Source organism: Ambystoma mexicanum, chromosome 11, assembly GCF_040938575.1.
Source record: "Ambystoma mexicanum isolate Mex_15411 chromosome 11, UKY_AmexF1_1, whole genome shotgun sequence".
In the NCBI taxonomy this organism is placed as follows: domain Eukaryota; kingdom Metazoa; phylum Chordata; class Amphibia; order Caudata; family Ambystomatidae; genus Ambystoma; species Ambystoma mexicanum.
In genome coordinates, this window is record NC_090934.1 from 576,356,692 (window position 1) to 576,370,092 (window position 13,401).

Here is a 13,401-nt window from a genome sequence, read left to right on the forward strand (position 1 = left end):
GTCGGGGTCTGTTAAGATAGGTGGATGATGTTTTCGATGTTTTCCTTAAGGGAATGTGCTGGGTAGGACGGGACTTGAAAGGCAATATCCCATGAAAACTGAGGGTATGTCGGGTAGCGTGGTATCAGAAATGGGGCAATACAATGTCTCTCCCTCAGGCGTTCCTCCATGCATTCCCCACGGGTCCCCTGCCCAGGTGATCCTCCCTCGCTTGTCTGCCCCTAGGTTTGGGATCCAAGAGTGATGGCCCTTCCCTAGCCGCCTGAACAAAGGATATCCAGGGATTACTTGTGAGAACGCCCTCAGGTTTCTCACACGTGGGAACCTATGTTTGTTTCCGGAGTGCACTTCAGCTTCTGCTCCAAACTCAGAGCACACTCAGAACTTCTGAATAAATATTGCTGAATCAAAGTGTATGAAATGTTTTTGAATCTAGGTGCATACTAAGTGCAGGGAAGTCTAAATCTAAGTGCTAGATACACAGCTATCATGAGGAATATGGGTGACATTAGATGCACCTGATGTATTGAATCTGGGTGCATCAAGGGTGTATTAAATGTTTGGATGTAATATTTCCCACCAACAAAATCCAGTCTAGCTGCTCACATAATATTGCTCCTGCTTCACATACTTTGTACAACAACTCCGGCACAAGAATGCAGCTATCCCCCATGACAAACATCACTCTAGCTGCTCACATAATGTCTCTCCTGCTTCACATACTTTGCACAACACCTCTGGCACTAGAATGCAGCTATTCCCCACTATACATTTCGGTCTAGCTGCCCACATAATGTCTCTCCTGCTTCACATTGTGCTGTAGCACCTTGACACGTCTCTTGTGCTAGATGAAATTACCAATAAAGATCTCAGACCAAATAACCGGACAGACTCAAGGAATATGGCAAAGTACTACTTTATTCTCAACTCAAGACTGATGCCTGCACACTCACACATAAACCCGATTACACAGGGGTCCGGTCCTATACCCCAATATGCTTCATTTATTATGTCATCCTATGTGGCAAACCATAAACCTATTAGTGTGAGGGATTGGATTAGGGGAAAATATCCACTTATAGAATACATATATGTTAGTACTTTATTGGCTGTCTCTTGTCTGTAAAACAGCCCTCGAACTACCTCTAAATACATATAATACTGATTATAGCAAACAATAATGGCAGTGGATTGGTCTATGCAACATTGTATAGCAGGTTGCACCATAGACCCACTGATTGGTTGGCATTCTGACCTAAGCCTGGACTTTCGGCTCAGCTAGCAACATGTAAGGAAACCGTGACTCAGGTGCTTGGATCTCATAAAATGACTCCCCACTTTTCCAATTAGTTCATCATGTCTTATCAGACCGCCCATGAGCCAAAGTCTCCTATCTGCAGTTGGACTTGTAGCCAGTTGTCTGTTCTAGGACATTTGAGGCAGTGAAAGCACATCACTATCTTCATACAAGGCTTAATGAATAGCCCTTGTTTTCAACTTCTGAGTCACATGTGAAGAGACCGCAATTTTTTTCATTTCAGCCTCTTATTTACTGGTATTTGATTTAATTATACTGGTTGTCGTTACTCCTCTTGGCGTCTAAAGACTTTCTCACTCTACTTTGTATCGACCTTATTCACTTTTAATTATCCAATACTTGGCTCTTGTAAATGTTTTCTTATCTCTTAAATTTTAGAGAAATATGTCTTGCATCCATGACTCATCTGTCTGCCTCCATTCATGCTTTGCAGCTATTCCTTAAAAATAGCATCCTTGATTCCAAGCCAACATTGACGCCTCTTCATTTTGCACACAAAGCTGATCTTCCAGTGTCTCCTGACTCTGTGACCCTGATCGGCTCCTGAAGAAGTTGAATTGAACATTTACACAAGCCGGTGTCCATTTTCCAATAATGGCCATCCTAGCCATGTTATATATTCCTCTATGGCAAGCTTCTATGTATCTTTTCTACCATGCGTTACTGCATATTTACACTTATTGGTCAGCAAGCTACTTTGTCTTCTTTTGCGTTCATGATTACTTTATCGTTTCGTACATGTTTCTCTTGTCACTTCAATTACATCATCACTTCTTAAGTATTTTCATATTGTTTGAGCATGGCTTCATACATCTTCTCCATGACATCATCCTGTCCTCGTCAGATTTCACTCAGCACTCCATGATGTTCAATGGTGCGTGCTAACATCCTTTCATACAACATCCTTCCACGCTTTCAGTGAGAGGGTACATTCAATATGGCTGTCTGAGTGCATATCATCTCTCATACACTTAATGCGGTATAGGCATAACACATGGGGTCCCACATATAGCCCTTCTCCTGCCGTTCCAGTATGGTGAGGGAGCGTGAGCTAGCAAAATGTATCCACCTACTCCTCTACATTCCTTCCTCTGATAAAGTCCTCGACCACATTCCTCTCTTCATTCTCCTTTTCATTCTCCTTTATCATCTCTTCATATGATCCTTTCTTTGGGATCCATATCTTCGTCACCCCCCTCAGGTGACATTTTTTTTTATATATGTTCATCCACACTCCAGATAATGTAACAGCAATCTCCTGATGGTGGACAGAATATCCACCATCCTACATATCTTTTATGCTCCTTAGAGTAGTAGAACTTAATTCCTGGAGGTGCAAGAGTACTCTTCTTTATATTCTCACAGATACTTTCTTCATTTTGCATCTACTCGCCAGTTCCAGCATCTATATCAATCATGATCTTCATCCCAATAGCTTTCTTGACTGTCTTCTTGCATTGTTTCCATATGACCCTTATGAAAAAAAATCCTAGCAATACCAACACTCGTACTGCTCTGAGTAATTTGAAGGCGTTTGACAACCAAGTTGGTATCCATGAGAACAGAGATAAAAACCAGCAGTCATCCTCAATTTTGTCTACTTCATCCTCTATCTTCATATGCAAGGTTGACAACACCGTTATTGCTTCTGTCAAAGTCCTATTGTCTTCATCATGGGCAGGTATAATGTCTACCAAGAAGGCCCGATCTGGGTGCACACACCTCCTTCCATTGCTGTAATTAAGTCAAGGACATACCTGTTCTGGAGGGCCATGAGCCTGGTTGCCCTCAACTCTTCTTTGATTGCATAAAATCCTTTTATTGTCGTATTGAACGATTGCAGCAGTTCCCATCTGGTGATTTTCAGCCACTTGGTGTTCACTGCAGTCTGAATTCCTGGCAGCAATATAGCTGTAAATATCACTGCTATTTGGCTGAACAAGGTATGCTTATCCGGAATGTCATAATAGACTTCTATTGATTTTGCTGACAAGTAATTACTTCTCCTCTGTCTGCTTCAGTAAAATGATCTTTTCAGGTGTGTGTCCATTTTTTGGGATGTCTACAATCTGCACGTCATATTGTGGTACTAATAAGGCTGGTGTGCTTACCAGCACCAATGAACCAATTCCGCCTCATTTTGGTGGCAACTTTATGTATGCTCTTGATCCACAGGCCCAATAAGGGTCCATAAGGACTGATGTTCCTTCCTTTATGCCTGGTACATGAAAAGTTCTGCCAAACTTGCCGTTTTCTCCAACTTTCCCCATACCATTATTTCTGAATGATAAGGATGCATTCTGTAGGGGTAGTATATGCAATGGTCCTCCCTAATTGTCAACCCATGTCACCAATCTTGTAATCTTAGGCCATTGGGTTTTGCATTCTTTTTTTGCATTTGCCACAACTGTTTCACGTTGTCCGGTTAATGCTTTTTCTTTGCACACATCCAATCCTTCATCCCAGGAGTAAGCACGGTTCCTTTAATTTGTATTTGACCTCGTTCCCAGCATTGTTGTATTAGTTTCCCTTTCTTGTCCTTGCATAGTGGCATCTTGTTTTGTTCAATCTTGATTCCTGTTCCATTTATTCCAGGCTGTTCGCATTTGATTATCTGATCTATTGTTTCTGTCTTTTCTCTTGACTTTATATCTTGTGCATAGTTCTCCCTGAGATGTTGCTTTATTCAACCCCTCTATGGATGCTCTTTTGCCTTGCAACTGTCCTCTGGTTAAGCAAAGTGCCAGATGTGTCACAGATACCACTATTCGATGTGCTTGACTATCTGGGCGTCACCTACACTAATTATGCGAATGACACCCAGATACTCATTCCCATTACCGGTGACTACATTGTTGACTCCAAAGCTCTGAATGACATTTACCAAGTCATCCAAGCTTGGATGGCCCAACACGAGTTGTGTCTCAATGATGATAAGACAGAGCTCCTCATCTTGGGAACACAACAGAGACTAAACAAACTGAACTCTTCGTTCAGCTCTTTCAATATTGACGGCAACTCCATCAAAGTATCAAAAGATACTAAAACCCTAGGAATCTACCTTGATTCCACACTCTCCCTTAACCGACAAACCAATGCAGTTGTAGCCGCCTCGGTCTACACCTGCAAGCTGATCACAGCCTGCCGACATTCCTCACCACACAAAATTGCATCACTGTGGCCAGGACACTGGTTATGTCCAAATTGGACTATTGCAATGCTATATACCGAGGCACTAATCAACGTAACCTTAACAAACTCCAGATCACCCAAAACAGTGCCATTAGAGTGGCCCTCAACATCCCCAGATCAGCCCACATCTTAGAAACTAGGAAAAACCTTCACTGGCTTTCAGTCTCCCAAAGGATCTGCCTGAAAGCATTGGCCCCCACCTACAAATGCGTAAAAAACTAGGCTCCTATTTATCTAGCTTCCCGTTTCACCCAGTACATTCCTACGCGGTCTCTCAGATCTGCCCAAACTCAAGGTCTCACGATCCCCAGATTTAAGCTGCAAACAGCTGGAGGTGTTAGCTTCCCAGTCCAGGCAGCTAAACTCTGGAACACCTTTCCACTCACCATCAGAAAGCTACCTTCATTTAACTTTTTCAAATACAAAGCGAAGCTCTGGCTAGCCACCACACATGAACTAATGGGTACAGCCTGACTCTCAGCATGACCGTGGGGACTATTTACTGCTTTGTATGATACTGTTCCATTGTATATAAATTGTTTGCTATTTTAACTGTTATTCTGCCTTGATTGTAACCACTCGTCTGATTATGTGTCACTTCTGTAACTTACTGTTGAAGATATGCACCCGGTTCCCTTCGGGCCTATCTGCACTGTACAAATAAAACAAATACAAATACTTCTGTTTCTATAGATATTTTAGAGGTTCCCAAAGCATAAGGTATGAGGGAACACACGTAGCAGCTTCCATCTTAAGTCTCCTTCAAACCTTTTTCATGTGCTGATATCATAGGTTATTCTTTAAATGAGCTGAATTTTCAAGATACGTATTTATATCTTCATGATTTTCCCCACCATCCCGAAATTGAAATAATTGGGTAGTAAAATTATAAAAAATGCTCTTCGGGATTTCATCAGGAGCAACAGTAAATGCTTCATTGTTACCCATCATAGCTGTATTATTTCTTATAACTTGTCTAAATGTCATAATGATCAGAAGGAAAACAAAAATCATAATGCAGAATGACAACACAGTCATAATTCCATGAAAACTCATTGATTTTCTTGATGGTAATGAATGTCTTATATCTTGATTTTTGCTTACACTTTTAATATGTAACAGTAAATCTTTATGAATCACACCTTTATATCAAGAACTGCAAGCTGATTGCAACAATTATTCTGAAAATAATATAACTGTTCTTATGATTTCCAAAAGAGGTTTTGTCTTGAAAGGTATCTTCTTATTAAAGCTGGTTAAGACTGTAATATGTAGGTAAAGACAGCATACAAGAATGTGTGAAGTGTTATTGCAACAGGTAACATAAAGATGAAGCGTGCTTTTCTTATTTCAGCTCCGGTACTTCAATGCATAATCTTTAAAAAGTTCCTGGATAACTGCAAGTCTATTTATTCCATGTTAAATGTTAAAGGATATTGGCCTTTAGTCCACGGTGCTGCTGTGTTCTTCACTTTCCTTGTCTCTACTCTTGACCATACGAGTCTTCACTATGGGTAGTTGCAGGAGGGGTCGAGATTTCTCCTTTATATAGCTTGATGTCATGAAAATGAAGCCAGGCTCTCCATCCTTTTAACTTGGCATGGCTGTTGTAGGTGTAACTTCCTCCACCTCGTATGGACCTTCAAAGCGAGGAGTGCTCCAACTGCATTGAGAGACCTGAGGATATTCTCCCAGATAGACCTCGAGAATCCCTTATTCAGGTGGCCATGGATGGGCTGGCACTCTCAGATCCCAACCCTGGGGGTGGACGAGTGAGGGAGGATCACCTGGGTAGGGGAACCCAGGTTTATATTTGGGGGAATATCCAAGGTGAGGCTTAGTATTTCCCCAGGGTCAAAGGTGAGGAGGACGAAGACCCTGAGACCTTTATGGGTTGTTCCACAACTACCTCTCTTCCACCCACAGACTTTCCCTTACCCAAATCCAACGACTCCTCGATATCTGGCAAATCCCTTAGTAGCCCAACACCCTGTAAAACTTAAAAACCACAACTCACAGAATCCCTGGTTTTCTGGTTCCTATCTGAACAGTCCCAGTCATTCTTCTCCACGTTCCTCTGATTATGGTTTTTCACACTCCCAGTCTATGTGGTCCAAACACTAGCGTTCTCACAATCCCCACTGTTTATTTTCCAACAATAATCCTGGTCATTCCTGTTTGTTCCACAGCCCTTAGAAATCTTGCCCTTCTGAATTTACCAACCCCCTCATTCGAAGGTTATAATTTCATACAGCATTGTTTACCCCTCTTTCGTGTGGGATATCTGGAAACCCTCACAACCCCCTTCTACACTTTCTCCAATCACAACAAACAACAGACTGACAATAAAACTGTTTACCTGACATGTCCCAACCAAAGCGTCAGGCAAAGTCAGGCAACTGACCAGAACCACAGACACCTGATGACCCTTTCCTTTCCCCAAAGGGATAAAAGGTGAACACAAGAGCATATGACGGCCAAAGGCAGACCACATGACGTGAGGGCTAACTCAGCACGACAGTTCAAGAGAAGGAGAAAGACGGCGCAGACTGAGAGGGTGACAAGGAGAAAAACGACCTTGCCCTTTTTGATCCAGGCCCGTGAAACCCTCTGCAGAGGGAATTATAAGTCTGCGAAAAATAGCCAGCGTGTGTTGCAGCAGATATCTACGGTACATGAGACCCTCTTCTGCTGATAACCAAGCCGGGGAGAGACGCAGATCTCTATGGTACCAACCTTGACCCGGAGAAGAAGGAAGCCGAGCAGTTCTTCACAGCCAGTGAATCGAGGGAAGAGCCGATAAGAAACAGAAATGTATTGAGTGATAATTAGCCAACGTCTAATTTGAACTTTTGAGAAGCTTAAAGATACAATTGACAAAAGAGGGGTAAAACCAGCAACAGAGGCGTTCTGCACCACGTGGGTGCTCAGGCAGGAAACTCTTGGTGAGTAGTAGTACCCCATGGTAGAAAACTACTGTAACCAGAAACCCTTGGGAAGAGGCGAGAAGAGGTCAAAGTAGTCGTACAGGGGTCTTGTAAAATCCTCTGTACCGTGGAAAGCCTTTGACCAATAGATGATTGAGAAGCTAAGGGAAGTGAATCCTGTAATCATGAAAAATAAAATGAAATTTCAAAGAGTGAAGCTGGTGAAGGGATGCCAATTGAGAGGGGCAAAGTCTAAAAGTCACAAGAAACAGTGGGGGTCATTATGACCCTGGCGGTAGCCATGCCGGTAAATACCGGCACGGCTGCCGCAGGTATCATTTTTTTCCAGCGCCCGTGAATGGGCAATTACTGGGTCATTATGGCCCAGCCGGACACGGTAATTGCCCATTCGCAGCTGCAGTAAGAAATGCTCCCCATTCCCATAGGTCTCAATGGGAATGGGGAGGTCGGATGCACCGGCACCATTCAGAATGGTGCCGGTGCATCCGACATGCTCTGCTCGCGGGTATGCCGGTATGCCTGCCAGGTAAGACCTGGCGGGTGGAAAGGCACCCACGAGCAGAACTCGTAGTTTGCCGGTCCAGTACCAACGGTACCAGCAAGCTTACCGTTACCGTTGTTACCGGACCTGCAAAGTTATAATGAGGCCCAGCGTGTTAACAAACATGAACTGTCTTTGTGCAAAGCTGTAGTGAACCCGGAAGAGGGAGGCTGCAAGCCGAGACACATATTCAAAAGGGTTCTTGGGTCTGGAATAGGGGGACCCAGGGGTGACGAACATCACCCTAGAAAGAGGGAATAAGCCATAGTGAACCTGGCAGAGTGAGGTTGAGATTAAGTAAGGGTATACTCCCCGAAGAGGGGGACCCAGGAGTGACAAATCCTCACCTCAAGTGCAATTTGAAAGGAACTTTTGTTAGTTGATTAGTCTTTTGAAACTATTAGACCGCCGGAAGCAGGACACTCAGCCACTCAAGGTTATGATATCGATAAAGAGCTGTTTGAGGGTCTACGCCGGAAGAGGGGGACCCAGGGGTGAAGCCATCACCCAACGTGAACTGTGTAAAAGAACATTTTATGTGTGTTTGTTTGTTGGATACATCAGGCCTCGAAGGCAAGAGACTTTTTAAGGTAAAGAGACTTTACCATCGAAGAACCTGACAGCAGGAACAGAACGATTGGCTCGTATTGAGAAAGCTCGAGCTTGTATTGTGCTAGCTGGAACAGAACTGTCAGCTCGTGCTGAGAAAGCTTGAGCGTGTGCTGTGTTCCAAGGTCTCATCTTGTCCCGTGCTGAAAGCCTGGGGAAGGGAGACACCTGGCAATCACATCCTGACTTATTATTTGGAGCACTTTTTCTCTTTATTGAAACCCTCTCCCACTCTTTCTATAATTAGTTGTAAGGAATTGGCAATAGTTTTTTTTAGTATCAGCATTTTTTATTTTTACATGATGCAACTAGGACTGCCTTAATTTTCATTTGATGGTCGACGCTTGTTCCCATTTTAGATTTAGGTTTAGGTTGGGTGTTTTTCCACCCTGCATTCATTGTTCAATAAACACCCTTGAACTGTGATCACTTGTGTCTGTCTTTACTGTTGACACCATGAGTTCCTTACAGTGTTTACACATTTGCATACCAGCTCCTGGTCTCGGCTGTTTTAACAAATCCTCTGCTTCAATGTGTTGATCGTCTTTGTCGCTTCTCTTTGACCCCTCGCTTTGATCCTTGACCTGTTGAGACATGAAAGAAACTCTTGCAGTCATCGTTGTTAGGTAATCATGCATCTCATCATTGTATGTCTTCGCTAAACTATGGGCATCAGTTTTTATCCTAGATGGAGGAGCAAGGGGGATTCTCATGCAGCGTCCAGTCACCAACTCATGAGGAGTTAGATGGTAATCTGAGCCAGGCTGATTGTTCAGAGTGCATAAGGATAAGTGTAGGCAATGTTGACATCTCTTCTTCAAAGTTATCTTTATCTTTGCAGTCATCTCCTTCAATAATCGGTTTAGTCATTCATAAACAGCATTCACCTGTGGGTGATAAGCAGAAGAAAATGTGTGCTTAATGCCTAGTATAAGAACTATTTGTTCGAACAACTCATTTACAAAATGCGGTCCATTGTCAGATCGCAAAACCTCACACACACCCCACCTTGGGATCACTTCATGCACAAGGAACTTGGCAGTGCACGTGACATCAGGGTGTGTGCATGGACCTGCCTCAATCCATCTAGAAAAAGGACATACCGCAAACAGCATATATCTGTAACCGTTGCACGGCTGCAGCATATCTACATAATCTATATGTAGATGCTGATATTGCCCATTGGGTCTAGGAATTGCTCCTCTCACTGATAGCAAAGTGTGCCCTGCAGTACATTTCTGGCACACGATGCAATTTACAATAAACTGTGCCACATGTTCTAACAACTTTGGCGAGAACCACTCTTCTGCAATTGTTGTCGCTAGACTCTTTTGAGTCGTATGCGTCGGGTAGTGGAGCTGCTCCAATGCTACCATCAAAAATGCTAGAGGCATAACTGGCTTTCCAGTTCTATTCTGTCTCCCAATTGCCTCAGTGGGGGTTAGAGAATATCCCTGCTTCTTCCATAGGTCCTTCTCCCCTTGTGGTGCTTGCCCTTGTATCTCAATTAACTGGACAATAGACAGCATTTTAAAGCCTTCCTTTTCCAACATGCATCATCCTGTCATTTGTTTAACACTTTTGATTTCAAAATTAGAAATTGTTGGAAAATAGGCTGCCTTTTCGGCTTCTACATCTGTGGCTTTTTTTTCCCGTGATAAATTACATCTTTTTCAGTATACACTGCACATTTTATGACTGCTAGAGTCAATGGGAGTTCTAGTACCTCAATATGTTTATCCAATCAGGCCGCATGTTGCACTGTAGTGCTGTCTGCACAGAGAAAGCCCCTCCTTTTCCAGCGTGACAGACCTGCATGTACAGTTGACGTCACATAGGCGGAGTCTGAGTACACCATCACTTCCTCATCTTCAAATCTCTAAAGGACAGTGATAAGTGCCACTAATTCTGCAGCCTGTGCTGAGCAATGCAAAGGCAATCTTGTGCTTGTGAGTACTTCAAATTCATGCTCTCGTTTCAGTTTTATTACTGCTGATCCAGTATGGCTTTCACCCATCATTTGATCAATTTTTAAGGAACCATCAATAAACACAACTTCCTGTTCCCGAGGGCATTTTCTCTAAGTTGGAGAATTTCATTATAGTTCTCAATATACGTTGCAGAATGATATACATAATCATCTTTTACTGGTTCAGCTATGAATGTTGCTGGGTTCACTGTCTTAAATCTGACAATTTTACTTGCAGGATATGATATCATTACCTCATATCCTGATGCTCTTTGTGTGGTCAATGCACTCTTTGGTTTCTCTAAAATCGCAAATAATGCATTCTCAAGGAATAATGTTACTGGACACCCCATTAATATGCTTGAAGCTTTTTCAATTGCGAATGCAGCAGCAGCTAAAGACTGCTCACAAGGATAATGCCCTTTCATAACTTGATCTAAAATTCCACTATATTAGGCTAATGCTGTGTGTCCATGTCCTAATGTCGTTTTGTGTGAGGACTGCTGTCATGATGTCTCCATTTGAATGGCAGCATAAATACAATCTTCATGATAATCTGGAATTCCCAACACAGGGGCTGTACTGATCGCCTTTTTTAATTCTTCCAATCCATCAGTCATTTCATCTGTCCAAATGATTTTGCTCTTGCCCACCAGTGCTTCTTTAAGCCTTTTTAAAAGTGGTCAAATGTATCTACTTTAATCGAAACCCCAGGCCCTGCAATAATTACATAGGCCTAAAAATTGTCACATTTCCCTCACGGTTTTAGGTTCCGAGGCCCTCATGATTGCTTCTGCTCTTTTAGGCATCACTTTCCTCCTTTCATAGTAAATAAATCAACTGTCCTACATACAAGACCTCCTCCTGACAGTATTGTAACTTCTCTTCATCCACTTTATATCCTTTCTCTGTGAGGATAGTCATGAGTTTAATTGAATCTTCTCTACACCTTTCTTCTATCTCACTGCACACCAAAATATCATCCACATATTGAACTATTGCACTTTTGATCTGAACATTGCCCATGTCCATCTGGAGGACTCTATTGAAGATTTAAGGGACCCCCAGCACCCCTGGGGCAAACAAGTGTGTTTCAGGTGTATCACACTATATGAAAAGGAAGTCAAATTCTGTGAGTCTTCATGAAGGGGCATTGAAAAGAACAATTTTTTTAAATCTATGAGTATAAAATATTTTGCCTTATATGGGATGTTGCACAATATTGTCGCAGGATTTGGAACTAAAGGAAACTCAGCTTCAACTATATTGTTTAGAGGTCAAAGGTCCTGAATAAATCTCCACAACCCCCCCTTGATTTCCTTACTGGGTACACAGCCGTGTTACACGAAGAATCTGATGGTACCGGTATTCCTTGCTTCATTAAAGTGGAAATGGTCTCAAATATACCTTCACCTGCCTCTCTGAACATGGGATATTGCTTTGCGTGTGGAAAAAAGTGCTCCTGGTTTGAGCTTAATTTAACTGCTCCTACTCTTTTTAATAGACCCACTTCATATGGACCTGTGGTCCATAAAACCCTTGGCACTTTTTCTAAATCTTCCTGGAAAAATGACAGTGGGCCTCATTATAAGGTTGCCGGTCCAGTAACAATGGTACCGGTAAACTTGCCAGTACCGTTGTTACTGGACTGGAAACCTACGAGTTCTGCTCGTGGGTGCCTTAACCCCTGCCAGGTCTGACCTGGCTGGCGGACCGGCACCCGCGAGCAGACCATGTCAGATGCACCAGCACCATTCATGAATGGTGCTGGTGCATCAAGCCTCCCCATTCCCATTGTGTCCAATGGGACTCAAATGGGAATGGGGCGTAATCATAACCGGCACCTGCCAATTGGGATTTACCGGGTCCTCCAGGGTTGGAATGCCCCAGTAAGTCCCCATTTCTGGGTGCCAGTAAATTCATGACTCCGGTAAGCGTGTTGCATGTGAATGCAGATAATTACAGGCATAACGATCGAAAATGTAAAATTGGCACATTTTCAAACGAATAAAGCTCAGAGGTGCAATTTAACATTCTGGCTAGTATTAGATTCTCCACATATTTGCCTGAAAACAAGAGATGCCTAGAATAAATTAAGCAACAAGCATGCCTCAAGCCCCAAAGACATAAAAAGCTCTATATTTTACTGTTTATTAAGATATACTATGCATATCTTACAGGAGGGATTGTAACCCTGGACTTCCAGTTGATCAATAATATTAGGCCCACATGGTCTAAGTGAATCTGAACAAAAGCTTCTACTGGTAAGAAACTGGTTTAATATTGTGACTTATCAAGATAAACACATACAAGACAAGAAATATGTGAATATGTATTGTCAAAAAGCCAATTCTAACCGAAGTACTGTTTTTTATCTTTCCTTTTATTTGTTTTTTCCCTAAAACCTCCACCCTTTTCCCCACTCTCCATCTCTGTGGCAAATGTGTATCATATGTGTTTATATGGTTAATTTGTAATTGACTTGTACCATTTTTGTTACATCTTCACGATCATATATAAATGCAAATGTAATGGTATATTTTGAAACACTGTACAACAGCTTTTTCAAGAGCCCTGATTAAAAAAGGCACAGTACGTGACGAAACACGTGTCTTAAATAAGGGCCGCCATAATATAATAAATTGAACACTAACTTTAACTAAATACTGTGAAAGTTTGTTTGTGCTATAGTGGCACAGCCCATCTGTGAAAGTCTTTTTGGATTCTGTAATCATTACGGAGCAGGGTAAAAAAAATCTCTGTACCTTCACGGGCATGCGACACTGTCAGCAAAGGGCGTGGGCATTCTAAGTTGATATCCAAG